Source organism: Bos indicus, chromosome 12 (genome assembly GCF_029378745.1).
Source record: "Bos indicus isolate NIAB-ARS_2022 breed Sahiwal x Tharparkar chromosome 12, NIAB-ARS_B.indTharparkar_mat_pri_1.0, whole genome shotgun sequence".
Lineage (NCBI taxonomy): Eukaryota > Metazoa > Chordata > Mammalia > Artiodactyla > Bovidae > Bos > Bos indicus.
In genome coordinates this window covers 64060630-64073078 of record NC_091771.1, presented here as the reverse complement: position 1 = coordinate 64073078, position 12449 = coordinate 64060630, and positions in this window count along the sequence as shown.

Here is a 12449-nt window from a genome sequence, read left to right as displayed (position 1 = left end):
AGCAATCAATCTTCACAGCCCATTGTGTTGCCATGAATTAAATTAGTTGTCAAGTGAGAAGAATATCAGCTCAAATGCTTGATTTTGCAATATGCCCATTATAATAGAAGAATTACCTTAGTTGCTGCTCATCTATCATTTTCAAGCAGTCTTTTTAAAAGACACAAGCAGATGTCAGACACCTGAAAGTTTCAGGTGACAGGTCATTTTTGAAGGAAATAATTTAAACTTTGAAGGAAGGTAGAAAAGGAAATGTGTAGTCACCTTATACTATCATGGAGTTCTAAAAAATATTAGAAAAGTAATTTCTCTTCTTAAGTTTGCTGTATGTTTTGGACATACAGCTCTATGCTTTATAGCCTTTATATGCAAGACCAGGAGAAAAAGAGTGAAGCAAACTATATGAGTGTCAACCTTGTATATCATCTTCAATGACTATTCTAAATTCCCTGAGCCTAGATTAGTAGATCAGGATGCACTGATTTGGGGAGAACTGGACATAAATCAGGATGCAGTGATTCTGGGAGAAGAACTGGACACAAATCAACATGCATTGATTCGGAAAAACTGGACATAAGAAAGCAGAATATTTCTCTTTCTATTTATTATATGTAAGGACAATATTAACCACATCTGTAATCAGACACCAGGAAGACGGATAATGTAATATAAGCTAATATTGATTAACTGAGCTAAATACTTTACATGGTTTATATATTATATATATATTTTTCCATCCCCATGATGCTAGGCTCTAGTATTATTTAAATTTCAGATGTAGTATTACTGAGGCCATGCATGTTAAATAACCTGTCAAAAGTCATGTAACTAGTAAGTATGCTAAGTAGTAATAGGACACTGAGGATACAGACCGTGTACCATCATCACTGATTCTACATTCTATAAGAGAAATCACAGAGTAAACCCATAACAGATAATAAGTAGAAAAAGGAAGAAGAAAATAAGAAATTAAAGGAACAAGCCTTGCATTTACCTGAAGGAAGAAAATTTGCCTGCAGAGAAATTAGCAAGTATAAGGTTTATTTTTTTTTTTTCAAGAAAAAAGCCAAGAGGCTAAGAGAACAGCATTAAGAACCTAAATCTACTGGTAATACATGTGGAAATTGATTAGATGGAGCACCAGGAATCATTTATGGTCTGGTTTTGCAGACCATAGTAAGGTCTTGAAGTATAGTCTGATATAAAAGATGCTGAATGATTTTGCTCAAAGAAGTGGCATGCTATTGCTTACATTCTAAAGGAATCATTCTGCTGGCTACTGAAAGATATGAGAGTAGAAGAGGCAAACCAGATAAGAGGCTAACTCATTGTTTGAAAAACAAAATATGCCTCCATCGACAAAAAATATAGCATTGGTTGAGATGTTTAATACTTTGCCACTATTTTGAAAATAATTAGAACATATTCTTTTGTGTTAGCATTGATGGGCAAACAGAGATGCCACATAAGAAGTCTGATACTGAAGTCTGCTGCTGCTGTTGCTGCTGCTAAGTCACTTCAGTCGTATCTGACTCTGTGCGACCCCATAGATGGCAGCCCACCAGGCTCCCCCGTCCCTGGGATTCTCCAAGCAACAACACTGGAGTGGGTTGCCATTTCCTTCTCCAATGCATGAAAGTGAAAAGTGAAAGCAAAGCCACTCAGTCGTGTCCAACTCGCAGCGACACCAGAGACTGTAGCCTACCAGGCTCCTCCATCCATGGGATTTTCCAGGCAAGAGTACCAGAGTGGGGTACCATTGCCTTCTCTGGATACTGAAGTCTAGAGGACTCCAATATATAAATCTGGATGTTAAGGATAGATATTACAATTGGAAAGACCTCAGCTGCGAGTCTGGATAATATATCCTGGAGAAAGAGTACAGATGTAAAATACACCTAAGGACAAAATATTAGAGAATGTTGACATTTAGAGTCAAACAGAAAGGAGGAAAAACTGGAAAAGAATGTGGAATAGAGGAGACAGTGAGTTCAACTTGAAAGAATTAGGAAGTACTACTTTTAAATCAAAGATGACAGAATTTAGTGTATTTTATTTTAATAATATGCAAAAAGGTCAATTTTGTTGACTGCAAAGTCAGTAGTATTAATAGAAAAGTGGACAGCATAAACCAGTTTGAGGTGAAGTTAAAGAATGAATGGGAAATAAAGAAGAGAAATGGTATGGTGTTGGCTTCTTTGTGGAGGGAGGGTTATTTTTATATCCAGTTTTGTAAATGATTGACCAATGCTGAATAAAATGAGGATTGGTGTTGTAAGGAGAGTAAAAGTTAAGGAACAATGTTCTGAAAATGGGAGAAAAGGAGATTCAAAGAACAAAGCACAAGTGGAGTGGTTGCTTTGTTTTGATGAATTAAGGCACACTTTTGTTTATTCAGATAGGAGGGAGGAAGGAGCAATTGTAAACATTAGGTAGGATTGTAGATACAATGGCTGAACAATGATCCCACAAAGTCCCCAAGGTTCTAATCCTTCAAACTTTTGAGTGTGTTATCTTACATATCAAAAAGGAACTTTGATGGTGTGATTAAATTAAGGTTTTAGAGATGGGGAATTATTAAACTGGATTATTTTAGTGGGCCAAAATGTAACCACAGGGTCCTGAGAGGAAGGCAGGAAGGTCAGGATAAAGAAGGAAATATGGAGAGGGAAGCAAAGGTCACAGTAACCCCCTTGTTTTATGGGACCCATGAACCAAGTATACAGGCAACATCTAGAAGCCGAAGATGACAAGAAAACAGATTTCCGCCCAGAGCCTCCAGAAAGAATGTAGCCCTGCTGAACTAATTTTAAAGGACACATTTTTGGGATCCTGACCTCCACAACTCTGAAAGAATAAACATCCTGACTCTTTGTGACCCCAGGGACTGTAGCCTACCAGGCTCCTCTGTCCATGGAATTCTCCAGCAAGAATACTGGAGTGGGTAGCCATTCCCTTGGATCTTCCCAACCAGAATCAAACCCAGGTCTCCTGTATGATAGGCAGATTCTTTACCATCTGAGGCACCAGGAAAGCCCCTTATGTTAAGCCTCTAGATGGTAATTTGTTAGCAATAGGAAGCTAATACACTAAGGTTGAGTGTAGGAAAGTAAAAAGATTCCAAACTAAGCACTTTCTTAGAGAAGACAGTATCTCCTGAGATGCATGTAGAGGTTGGGGACTGGGAGGTAAGAGAACAGAAGAGCATGTATAAAAACTTTTTATTAAAAACTGGTAAATTTAGCCAAAAAGAAATGTAATAGAGTTTTTCATATAATCAAAGAGAAAACAACCTTATCATTTCTGTGGGTTTTCTTAACCAATATTCAAAGGCTTGGATGCATAATAGAGAGGCATTTGTCATAACTAATGTAGAATCATTTTTCAGTGTGGTGAAACAAAATTTAAGATGCACAAATGATTTGAGAGCATTGGCTGAAGAATAAGTTTTATGACAAGCAATGAATTAAGTCTAGACAAGAAGTGTTGAAGCCAGAAAGGGGTTGATGAATAGTGCTTCAAAAAGTGAAGTCAAATGGTTTAGACCTGAATAGGTTGATGGTTTGGGGTGTGTGTGTGTGTGTGTGTGTGTGTGTGTGTGTGTAAAAATACATTTAAAGGAAACAATAATCAGAGAGTGGGTAGCAGTGATGAGCTGAAGAAACAGTGTCCAGAATTTGGGCTGATTTGTCATGTTCATTGTACTTAGTATAGAATCACTAATAGTGGTACATAATTTTAAAATGTCCATCAGCAGACGAATGGATAAGAAAGCTGAGGTACATATACACAATGGAGTATTACTCAGCCATTAAAAAGAATACATTTGAATCAGTTCTAATGAGGTAGATGAAACTGGAGCCTATTATACAGAGTGAAGTAAGCCAGAAAGAAAAACACCAATACAGTATACTAATGCATATATATGGGATTTAGAAAGATGGTAACAATAACCCTGTATGCGAGACAGCAAAAGAGACGCAGATGTATAGAACAGTCTTTTGGACTCTGTGGGAGAGTAAGAGGGTGGGATGATTAGGGAGAATGGCATTGAAACATGTATAATATCATATAAGAAACGAATCACCAGTCCAGGTTCACCGCAGGATACAGGATGTTTGGGGCTGGTGCAGTGGGATGACCCAGAGGGATGGTATGGGGAGGGAGGTGGGAGGGGGGTTCAAGATGGGGAACACGTGTACACCCGTGGTGGATTCATGTTGATGTATGGCAAAACCAATACAATATTGTAAAGTAATTAGCCTCCAACTAAAATAAATATATTTAAAAAAAAGGGGGGGGGGAAACACACCTGAGCAGGAACAAGGGTCTTTATTCAAGGAGAGTAAATCATCAAGACATCAACGCATGGCAGCAAGAATCTAGATGAAGTATTTTTCAGATGGAGCTGGCATTTTTTCTGAAGAATAAATTTTCAAAAAGCAGAAGTCACTGATTTAGAAATTGACAATGAGAAGTAACATTGATACTACTGCTTTGTATTTATTTGAGAATATATATATATTACATATATACATACATATACACACACAGACATATATGTACACACATATATATATATACACACATATATATGTATGCACACACACATATATATACATACACACATACACACACACATACACACACACACACACATATAGGGCTTCCCTTGTGGCTCAGCTGGTAAAGAATCCACCTGCAATGCAGGAGACCTGGGTTCGATCCCTGGTTGGGAAGATTCCCTGCAGAAGGGAAAGGCTACCCACTCCAGTATTCTGGCCTTGAGAATTCCATGAACTGTATAGTCCATTGGGTTGCAAAGAGTGGGACACGACTGAACGACTTTCACTTTCACTTTTCGTATACATATGTAAGTTTAGAAAAAGCATATGAAACCAGTTGTTTAAAAATGCATTAGTGAGCACCTGGGGCGGGCGGCGGCGGCGGCGCGGGCACCGCGAGCCGGCGGCAGGCGGCGGGGCTGGGCTGGGGCGGGGTTAGGCAGGTGAGTGACAGGCTGCGGGGGGCCGGCCCCAGTTGGGAGCCCCGAGCTAGCCGGGAGTAGCTGCCGCGGTGCCCGCCCCCTCTCTCCGCCCCTCCAGCGGAGCTGGTCTTCCGCAGGGCACCGTCGCGGGCCCCCCTGGCCCGGCCACCTGGGACTGTGCTGGGGAGTCGGCCACCTCCCTCTCTTTTTTAAAAAAAATAAATAAATAAATAAAAATGCATTAGTGAGATAATAAATCATTTAAAAAGCCTCTTTTCATAAATAGGAACTATCACAACAGTAAAGCAATAAAGATTTAGTATTACTCAGAGTTCCTTAAAATATGAATCATTATTTTTATTAGAAATTTCTAAAGACATAGGATGAGGCAATTATTCTTCATACTAATCCAACAAAGATTTAAATTAATTTATTAAATATGTAAAAATGTCTAAAGGTATGATAACAAATAGATGCTATATAATATTTGATTATCTGTTTTGATTTGTATGATATCTCATAAGGAACACCTGAGTACTTCTGCTGAATGCTGTGCAGGAATTGATGCTAGAGTAATAAAATACACTGTGAGAAATGAACTCAAGTCTACAATGAAGCCTTTTATCACACCCTTAGACAGAAAAGCTCCAGATGAACATGGATTCAAACAAGTTGAAGTAATCCTCAGGTGACAGGCCCTCCAACAAAAAATTCATTTCTGTTAAATTTTAGCAACCCAGAATTTGAAACTTGGGGATTTTTAGTAGACCATAAACCTTTCAATTAATTGCATTAATCAAAGCATTGTGATTAAAACAGTCATTAATCCTAGATTAAACATAAGTCAATATCTCATTTCTAAACCCAGAGGTTATTTACAATAAGTGAGATGAGACCCATTTTAACAGCTCCTATTTTGCTCTGCAACTGAAATGAAGCTAGCTTAAATGTGCTGCATCTTCCGTGATTGTAGTTGCATCTGTCGGTACGGTTATATGACTGATATAACAAAACTTTTTTTTTTCCTAGCAAGGTATTGGATTAGATACCACTGGAAATTACTTATCTTATAATATGTCTGTTTAAACTACACATTTATTTGGGAGGATACATATAGATTACATTGAGGCCCATGTCAGGGAAGATAATTTCCAAAGTTATTTTCAGAAAGACAAAAATAGAGTTAATTCACTTCAATTTAAGATGCATCTGTTAAATCAGCTTTTAGGGTAAAAATGGCTCCAGAACAATTTATTCTTTTGAGTGGTAAATTATTTAATAGAGGTGCTGCTGCTTTTGAGTTTGATTGGGTGAGCAGAGACATCATCATTAAGTTCTAAATAAGAAATTTAATAATTATAATGAATCAAAGAGAAATCAATCAATGGAAAATTAGCTGACAGTGTGGCATGAAGACTCAAGTGTATCCATAATTTTCTCCAGTCACATCCCTGATCCTACTGTCTTTTCGCTAGTCTTGCTGAAGCCTTTAAACTTCTCTGTACAGATGAGTTTATTCTACAACTTTTATAAAGGATGAAAAGAAGTTTAATGGGGAGGCTCTGTATAACTTATCATCTTACTCTCTAAACTTTAGGTGTAAAATTCCAAAATTTTTAAGAAAATCATATTTTTTCTTTATCTAGGTACATATCTGCTAAGCATCCTTCATAGAGTATTGATAAAGTACTGGTCTTTTTTATATCGGCTGCCTCTAACAACCAAGGCAATGATGGCATATGCTCGCAGCCAGTAGAATGACATGAAGCCAGGAAGTTGTTGTGTGACATATCAATGGCCTACAGGGAACGTTCTATTCTTTATTATTTTACCTGAGTCACAATTTCGAAAATTTTGCTCAACTGAGGTAACTACGATTTTTAGATAGTGTGACACTTTGTCTGCAAACGTCTCTATCCCTTCACAATTTTATCTCAATTTAAAACTACTTGTTCCCCAAAGACATATTATTTTTTTCCTGCAATCTACTCGACAGGAGATCCTCATTCCCCCAATCCTTAAAGCACCTAAAGTTGTGGAGTGTTTGAATTTCACAGTCTCTTCTTTCTGACAAACATGTCAGCTTCTCTGAGAAAATACCTTTGGCTTCATAATCTCATCATCACTACTTTTATCTTTTGAGGTGGGGGTTCCTCATCCCCACCTTCATGCACTGATGATTTCAGCTGTGCTATTTAAAATTCTTCAGTGGCTTCCCATTATATTGTGAACAAAACTCAAATCTCAGTTTTGGTATGACCAGGCCCCGGTTTACCTTTGCAATCTTATTCTGTAATTCTCGGTGGTCAAGCATTAATCACACTGGTTGTCTTCCAGAACCTCAAATATACCCATTTTTTTCTCACCTCTGAGTAGTTATGCTTACTTTTTTTCTTTTTGTCACAAGCCAGCTACTTCTTGTTCTTTAGATCTCAAGCTAAAAGTCGTTTCCTTCTAACTGAGGTATAGGAGAGTCCATTGATTCACTGCAATAAGACTGTTTTCTTCCTAAAACTAAAATGATTTTGTTAGCATTGAGAAATTAGGAACTTCTTCGATCTCTCAGTAAAGTTGAGCTTATGTAAAAAAGTTCAGTACAAACTGCACTAGTATTCAATTACTCACAGCCTGATTTACCATACTGTACTTTAAAAGAATTTTGTGTTGTTTGTTGTCTAGCTAATCTCAACATATATTGAGATGCATGCCTTTTTTCCTAAGTGTTGGTTTATGGTTTAAAAATTGACTTACACTTTTTCATAGTAGAGGATATTAATTTGAATTCTACGAGGCAATCTACCAGAACCTGAGCCACTGGCAACCTTGAGACAACATTTAGGTACTAGTAGCAGGACCAGAAACTGTTTATCAATCTCTTTCTTCTATTTGCCTACAGGAGTGAAACTTCTCTACTGTTGCATATTGAACCAACCACCACTTAAAATTCTCTCTCCAATTCTCTGACACTGCACATTCTAAGAATATGGTTGGTTTCTGATTTATTGTAGCCTGTAGAGAAGAAGCAGTGTTTGTATAATCACCACAACATAATGGGATCCAGGTCTCCAGGTCATTTTATCTTGGCAACTGAAGCAGGTGTGGTTTTCAGACTAGGCTAAGCATGTTTGATATGTACTTTATTTTTGCCTAAATAAAATACTGAAAACGTATATTTAGAAAACACAGTTGAATCTTTTTTTTTTTTTTCAAATTTCTCCTATAGTCAAAAGTAAGTATTCTTAGAGTTTGTCTAGAATACTCTCCGTGCATAGTCCATAAGCTTATACTATGTATACCACATGTATTTCAGTTCAGTTCAGTCGTTCAGTCATGTCCAATTCTTTGTGACCCCATGAACCGCAGCACGCCAGGCCTCCCTGTCCATCACCAACTCCCAGAGTTCACCCAAACCTATGTCCATTGAGTCCGTAATGCCATCCAAACATCTCATCCTCTGTCATCCCTTCCTCCTCCTGCCGTCAATCTTTCCTAGCATCAGGGTCTTTTCAAATGAGTCAGCTCTTCGCATCAGGTGGCCAAAGTATTGGAGTTTCAGTTTTAACATCAGTCGTTCCAATGAACATCCAGGACTGATCTCCTTTAGGATGGACTGGTTGGATCTCCTTGCAGTCCAAGTGACTCTCAAGAGTCCTCTCCAACACCACAGTTCAAAAGCATCAATTCTGCACTCAGCTTTCTTAACAGTCCAACTCTCACATCCATACATGACCACTGGAAAAACCGAAGACTTGACTAGATGGAACTTTGTTGACAAAGTAATGTCTCTGCTTTTTAATAAGCTGTCTAGGTTGGTCATAGCTTTCCTTCTAAGGAATTTCTTTTAATTTCATGGCTGCAGTCACCATCTGCATTGATTTTGGAGCCCAAAAAATAAAGTCTGACACTGTTTCCACTATATCCCCATCTATTTCCCATGAAGTGATGGGACCAGGTGCCATGATCTTCATTTTCTGAATGTGGAGCTTTAAGCCAAATTTTTCACTCTCCTCTTCACTTTCATCAAGAGGCTCTTTAGTTCTTCTTCACTTTGTGCCATAAGGGTGATGTCATCTGCATATCTGAGGTTATTGATATTTCTCCCAGCAATCTTGATTCCAGCTTGTGCTTCTTCCAGCCCAGCGTTTCTCATGATGTACTCTGCATATAAGTTAAATAAGCAGGGTGACAATATACAGCTTTGACATACTCCTTTTCCTATTTGGAACCAGTCTGTTGTTCCATGTCCAGTTCTAACTGTTGCTTCCTGACCTGCATATAGGTTTCTCAAGAGGCAGGTCAGGTGGTCTGGTATTCCCATCTCTTTCAGAATTTTCCAGTTTGTTGTGATCCACACAGTCAAAGAATTTGTTAGTGGTCAGTTTAAAATAAATGCTATATTCTACACTATAGCCCAGAGGGAGTCAGAGATCCTCACTCTGCATTTGCTGTCCATTACAGTATCTGTGAAAACTGACCAAACATGTGTAAAAGCTGAATTCTATCCTCCCCACTGAGGTTGTGGGTCTGATTCAATGTCACAATCCCAAAACTCTACTCTAGGATTCCAGATATTTTCATTTTTTTCACTTTTCAAGGATCTTGACCCTCTTCTCAGCAAAGAACTGTTCAAGAATTGGTGAAGAAAGTAAATTCTGGGCCTTGTTACAGGGTTTATAGGTATATAAACCAAAAGTACATTATAAATTTATGTCAGCACTCTAAATCTTTAGATCCTTTCTTCCAGATGTATGATACTGAATACAAATACAGCGTTAACCACTTAAGTATTTTAAATGTTTAGTATCCACATTAAAATAATCAGGTAGAATAATTTAATAATCAGATCAGATCAGTCACTCAGTCGTGTCTGACTCTTTGCGACCCCATGAATCGTAGCACGCCAGGCCTCTCTGTCCATCACCAACTCCCGGAGTTCACTCAGACTCACGTCCATTGAGTCAGTGATGCCATCCAGCCATCTCATCCTCTGTCGTCCCCTTCTCCTCCTGCCCCCAATCCCTCCCAGCATCAGAGTCTTTTCCAATGAGTCAGCTCTTCGCATGAGGTGGCCAAAGTACTGGAGTTTCAGCTTTAGCATCATTCCTTCCAAAGAAATCCCAGGGCTGATCTCCTTCAGAATGGACTGGTTGGATCTCCTTGCAGTCCAAAGGACTCTCAAGAGTCTTCTCCAACACCACAGTTCAAAAGCATCAATTCTTAAATTTTATTTAATCCAGTATATCCAAAATATCATTACTTCACCATGTAATAAATATAAAAATGCATTAATGATATTTTACTTGTAAGATATACAAATGAAGTCAATTTATAAGACTCAAATCTTCAAAATTTGATGTGTGTTTTTCACACTTAAAGCTCATCTTCATTTGGATAACCACATTTAAATTGCTTGATAGGCACATTTGTCTACTGGATACTGGATACAGTTCTTAACTATACTCAGAAACTTCTAGTTATTAAATCTCAAAATGAGTATACTAGCATTAAATCCATTTCAAGATCTAACTGAAAGAGAGAAAGAGGAGAGAGAAAGAGATATCTAGATGCTAGATGCAATGCTTCGAACTTACATTTTTCTTCTTTTGGTTTATTTAATTCTTTCAAAAATTACCTATGGTTTTGAACACATAAATTTGAAAACCATGCACACTTTTGCTATTCCAGGTTCAATTTCTTAACTGAGACCCTGGGATGGGCTGGAATCTGAATATAATTACAGTTCAAAACTCACTGGGGAGTGGTAGGAATGAAGACAATTGACAGGCCCTTGAAAGATAGGTATCTAAATTAAAGTCTTAATGGATTTCCAATTAATGCAAGATAGATTGCATCAGACAGTGGAAGAGGAGCTGTCTCTGCTGACTAGAAATGTTCAGTGGGATTTGGAGTTTTTGATCCTCGAAATTATCTAAATGTTATCATTCAAACTCTCAGGTCTCATTTTTTTCCCAAATGAATAACCAAAGAAATCTGACAAGTTTGTGAACTCAACATACATAATAATTTATCACCCACCAGTAACAAATTCTTTTTATGGCTTTTGGCTGTTTGATTTTTTTTTAATTGGTAGCAATAGAAAGCTTACTGGCTCTCTCCATACACCTTGAATGCTGAATTCAAAAAAAGCCTGTTGGTTTTATTCTTCAGGTTTTCAGTGCTTCCCAGGTGGTGCTAGTGGTAAAGAACCCACTTGCCAATGCAGGAGATCAAGAGATGCAGGTTTGATCCCTGCGTTGGGAAGATCCCCTGGGAAGAAAATGGCAATCTGGTCCAGTATTCATGCCTGGAAAATCCCCTGGACAGATGAGCCTGGCAGGCTACAGTCCATGGAGCTGGAAAGAGTCAGACACAACTGAGCATGAGCACGCATGCACACACACACACACACACACACACACACTGCTGTCCTTTGCATACCCACGCACACACAGACACTCACACACACACACACTCACACACTCACACATAATAATCTTCCATATCTGTGCCTTCAGTAGGTATTTTATTCTAGGCAATCACAGGTGATTGTTTAAGTGACACTTTTGATACTAAGTTCCTTAGAGTATTACAGTTCCATTCTCTGGTGTTAGCCTTATCCTCATTGCCTTTAAACCTAAAGCTGATCAAAAAGCCAGTATCAAAATCTTATCCTTAAGTTAGCTGTTTGTAACCATGTCTAGTACTGAATGCTAATTCACTCAGGTTTCAGCTGCAATTCAGTGTGTTTTAATCAAAAAGGAATTGAATACAGTGGAATCTTTAAAAAAGAAATCTAAAATATTTGAGCTACTCAAGAAAGTAGAAACTAATTACATGTAGCATAGTTCAATTTTGAGTTAAATAGATTTCCATTGATATTTCTATTTATGGCTTTTCCTATTTCTTTTTTCTATGAATGATACATTGTTATTTAAATAAATGTAATTGTGTTTATTGAGTATTTTCAGTGTGACATGAATCTTAATATTGAGATGCACTTTATTTGCATTACTGCATTGAGCACACAGGAACCATATAAAATTAGTGTTAGTACGGTGACTTATTTGCCAATAAAGGCAGGAGGCACCTAATGGTGAAGCAATCTGACCAAGGTCAAATAACTTGAAGATGAATCTCCAGCCTTTACTGAAAAACCAATGTTTACAACTATTTTTTTTTAATTTTATTTTATTTTTAAACTTCACACAATTGTATTAGTTTTGCCAAAATGTTTACAACTATTAAGATCTTTCCAACCCAGGGATCGAACCCAGGTCTCCTGCATTGCAGGCAGATGCTTTAAAGTCTGAGCCACCAGGGAAGCCCATTATTGTTCCAGGAAAGAGCCAATTCTGACTCCATGTTGGATCTGTTACTTTAACCTTTGCTTCCTGTTGTTTTGGTTCACTAAAAGGATACTGTTTTTAGGTAATAGCCTGCTTCAGGGAACCCTGCCCCCCTG